The sequence below is a fragment of the Cyprinodon tularosa genome, unplaced genomic scaffold (assembly GCF_016077235.1).
Source record: "Cyprinodon tularosa strain WSP-4 unplaced genomic scaffold, ASM1607723v1 ctg280, whole genome shotgun sequence".
NCBI lineage: Eukaryota > Metazoa > Chordata > Actinopteri > Cyprinodontiformes > Cyprinodontidae > Cyprinodon > Cyprinodon tularosa.
In genome coordinates, this window is record NW_024038986.1 from 279,626 (window position 1) to 283,986 (window position 4,361).

Here is a 4,361-nt window from a genome sequence, read left to right on the forward strand (position 1 = left end):
GTGGGTGGGTGGGTGGGGCCCCGGGGGGCCCCGTGGAAGGAGAGGGCGGGATCTGGAAATGGTGTGATTTCTATGTGCACACCCTCAACGATTAGGAGGCGACTGAGAGCCAATGACATTTTACTACGAGTTTTAACCCTTTCAGGGAGGATGGACAGTCTTTCAATGGAAGGAGTATGGGGGGAAATTTCTACCAAAATTATGGAATAAAAATAAACCCTTTTTATTAAGGAAAGCACAACATAAAGAAATGAGTCAATATAAAACACAAACATAGATTTAATTACTTGATTTGATAAAGCAATATTCCTACGGGGTTTATCCCTTTAATATGTACACTATTACTATTTCATTTTTATTACAAGACTATGCATGGGCGTAGGTTTGCATAGGGACCATAGGGACATACCAAAATTTTGGACCGACCTACTTGTCCCTACCAACAATTAGATGTGAATACCATGTTTATAATTTACACTACAGCTTTGTTGCAGCAATAGAGGGGATCATAAGCGTCGTAAGACCTATTTAAGGGTGGCTTCAGTCACCCTCTCTTTGGCATTAGCCACCCTATAATTATTTTGCGATTTAAAAAAAAATATATTTTATTTTCTGTATTTATTTTTTCCTCATATTTTCCCAAAACAAATGCAGTAAAGCACCGAATAAAAGCCATAAAGAAGACAAGTTAATCTGAACAATCATAGGCGTAACTTCCTTAAAGGTACACTATGCAACCGGTGTTGATTTTCCAGTGAGGCTCCCTCCAGAGGGCGAAAGTAAAAGTGCACTGTCGTAAATATGCACAGCTGTTCTCCTGGTTTCTCCGTCAAGCCAGGCGCGGTTGTTTTGAGCTTAGCAGCGAATGACTAAGGCTGCGTTCACACTGGACGTAGCTGGCGCGACAGAAGCAGCGAGTTTACATGCAAAGTCAATGGTTGACGCGCGTTAAGGCGCAGCAAAAGGTCCAGCGGCGCGTTTTGAGCACCAGGCGCAGCATGTCTGAGCGGCTGAAGCAGCGCGTCTGGTGCGTTTAACGCAGGGAGAGAGACACAGCGCTGATGATCTCTCCTCTTAAACAGTTTGACGCCTAAATTAACTTTAAATGCAGAAATCTGCCGGCAGAATATGCAGTTTGGATTATTTAGATTAAAAACACCTACCAGCTGCCGCGGTGAACCGCTGCTGATGAAGGGATCCATACTGTTGGCGCCCCGCTGGTATGTGGGGGTCTGAGCGGCTCCGACAGAAAAAATATTGAAGGCAGGATAATAATCTGAATGAACTGACGGCACTGATTACGTTTTCAGGTGTATTTTCTCACTTAAACACATTAAAACTACTTTATTCCCACTGATCACAGCAAATATAGCTGCAAGGCAGAGAAAGGATAGTGAAGCTCCGCCCAACGCGCGTCAGACACAGCCGGAGCAGCAAAGCTGCTTCAGCCACGCGTCAGAACTAACTGGTACAAGCAGCAAAAATGAAGCAGCAGACGCGATTTTGCTGCTTTTGCTGCATGAACGTAGCATAACTGCACAAAGATCGCCACTGTGCTAGCAACAAGAATGCTTTTAACTGGGGGCGTGTAGCAGTTCTCGCCGTAAAGCAAGACTGACTCTCACGAGACTTCTGAGCCTGTGGGTCGGTGCTCCTGCAATTGCAAGTGCAGTATTTCCCCCACAGACCACCAGGGCGGCCGAGAATACCTTTGTTCAACCTGAAATGACTCATTTAATCATCCAAAACGTTATGGAATACATTAATTAACTGAAAAATGTTGCATAGTGTCCCTTTAAGGACTGGTGTGGACATTTCCCTGTCATGATGGGTTCTCTTAGAGTAAAGCCCAAGATGCAGAACACACACAGAGGCACTGGTAAAAAGTCCAAAGAGTTTATTTTAAGGCACAAGCACGTGAATAACAGTTCAGGCGGGGGGCTGATTCACTGGGGTCCGTGCAGGGAAAGGGTGAAGACAGGATTTGAGCTTCCAGCTCACTGCAGGGAAACAACAGGGGAAATCCACATGGGAACCTCTTAGGGAAACTCCACAGGGGAAGTCATCAGGTAGCATCCACGTAGAATTCTTGGGTTGGCTCACCAGGGCAGATTAGCAGGTTAGCTTCCCTAGAGCGTCAGGCTTGGGACTGGCTTCCTATGATGCAACTCTCCCAGAGCTGCAGGCCAGAGACAGGTTGCCAGAGAGACAGTTCTTCCAGAGCTACACAAGGAAACAGGAGGTTAAGCTCATCCAGAGCTTTCACGAGGAGACAGGGGGTTTAGCTCATCCAGAGCTTTCACGAAGAGACAGGATCCCTGTGAGGCAGAGACAAGGAAGAATTAGAATCTGATCTCACAAGAGATAACAAAGATTCATCTGTAACAGAGGCTCAGGAAGCTAACCAACTAAGATCAACACTGCGGTGTGGAATCCAGGTCTGAAGGCAGCTTAAATACTGTGGTCCTCCTGATTAGTAGATCAGCCACAGGTGTGTGAGAGGCTCAGCTCAGGAGGACCCACGGCGCACTCTGCTGGAGGCAGAGGGTAATCTCCAGAACCTGACAGTGACTCCAGCCCTAAGGAAAAAACAAAGAGAGCAGAAAAGGATCCTCGGCGCCCTCTGGTGGGCAAGCCTGAGGATCCCAACAGTCCCCACCAATCTTGACCGGTAGGGGGACAGTCCCCACCAATATTTTGTACACGTATTTTGCTTTCGGTGCTGTGTATATCTGATTAAAACCCCATTCATGCCGCTCCTCAGAAAGAAAATAAAAAAAGTTCTCCCCGCTGCTCACCGTCCACAAACCCCGACAAAAACTCAGAAAAAAGAATCTTTTGCCTCTCGCTTTCTCCCCATCACCCCCCTCCAACCTCTCCCCATAACATTTGAATTGAAGATATCCGCGGGTGACGGGTCGGGTTCGGTAGTCATCCTAACGGGTTCGGGCGGGTGCGGGTTGGTAAAACTCGACCCATGCAGGTCTCTAAGCTACACTACATTCAGTATCGTTGCCATAGAAACAGACAACAGCGCCAATATATCAGAATTATACTAAAACACACGCAAATAATTTCCCACATAAAAAACAGGACTTTCAGTCCATTACAGTTTTCCGTTTTTAGAGGGTTGTTTATTTTGCGTTTATTAAGTGATGACTGTGGTATATTAGCTTTCACTGCTATAAGCTTTCGCAGCAGTGATTGATTAATTTAAACAGCTGCTCTACTGATGGTCTATCGGAGTTGGTGTTTAGGTTGAACATAAAGAACACCTTTTATTTGAAGCTTCTTGTAGCTACTGTTTTAATCCCGGCTTTACTTAAAACTTTTTCCTGACTTTGATAGTGTTGCCATTCAGTAGCAAGCACTGCGCCCCTTTTTCTTTTATATGTACACGTACATTTAAGATTTAGCGTGTTATGTTGACAACTCATGAGCAAGCTGCTTTTTGCAATCTAGCAGGAAGGTAAGGATAGGATCTTGCAGGTGTGACGTCACTCTGCAGGGGGTCCAAAGATAAAAGATTTAAACAATTTTGGCATTGGAATTTCAGATTTAAGGGAGTTAGAAAGTTCACTTAGTAAAAGTGCAAACAATAAATCTGATTACCGATTACTTTTAAGCTGGTTGAACATACTGCCGACAGACTGGTGACCTGTCCAGGGTGATCCCACCTCTCACCCAGAACCTGGCTGGAGATATGCACCAGCACCTCCTGATCCCACTGAGGGATAAGGGTAAAGAAAATGGATGGTTGAACATAGTCCGCTCTCCCAGATTCTATCAAATCAGTATTGATACCCTCAGGGGCGGATTTAGGAAATTTGGGGCCCTAGGCAAAGACAGGCAGGGGGCCCCCTGAGAAGAAAACCCATAAAACAGCCCCATTCTACAGATAGAGAAATGTTAATAGAATAGACATCTATTATTTGTTCTAGGTTTTGTCCCTCTCTCCTTGTCCCTTTTTCCTCTCTATTTATCAGCGTTCTGATGGCATTTTAGCCAAAGGATTTTTATCAAAAACATAATTAATGTGCACAAATAAGGATTAGTTGTATTAACCATACATGGAAACAGAGTTTTATGGGGCCCCCAGGAACTTGGGGCCCTGGGCAACTGCCTAGTATTGCCTAATGGTAAATCCCCCCCTGGATACCCTGCTGGTGGATGTTCTTGACAGAAAGACGGAGTTGCTTAATCATATTCTGCTTAAGGCCCCATAAGATCTTGTCCGAGTCCTGGTTTAAAAGTAAATTAATTTTAAAAAGTGACCCAAAATTGACTGTCAATAAATGTTCTACAAAATTGATATATTTATTTGATTTCTTTGATTTGAACTGTCTGTTTAGATTTATGTG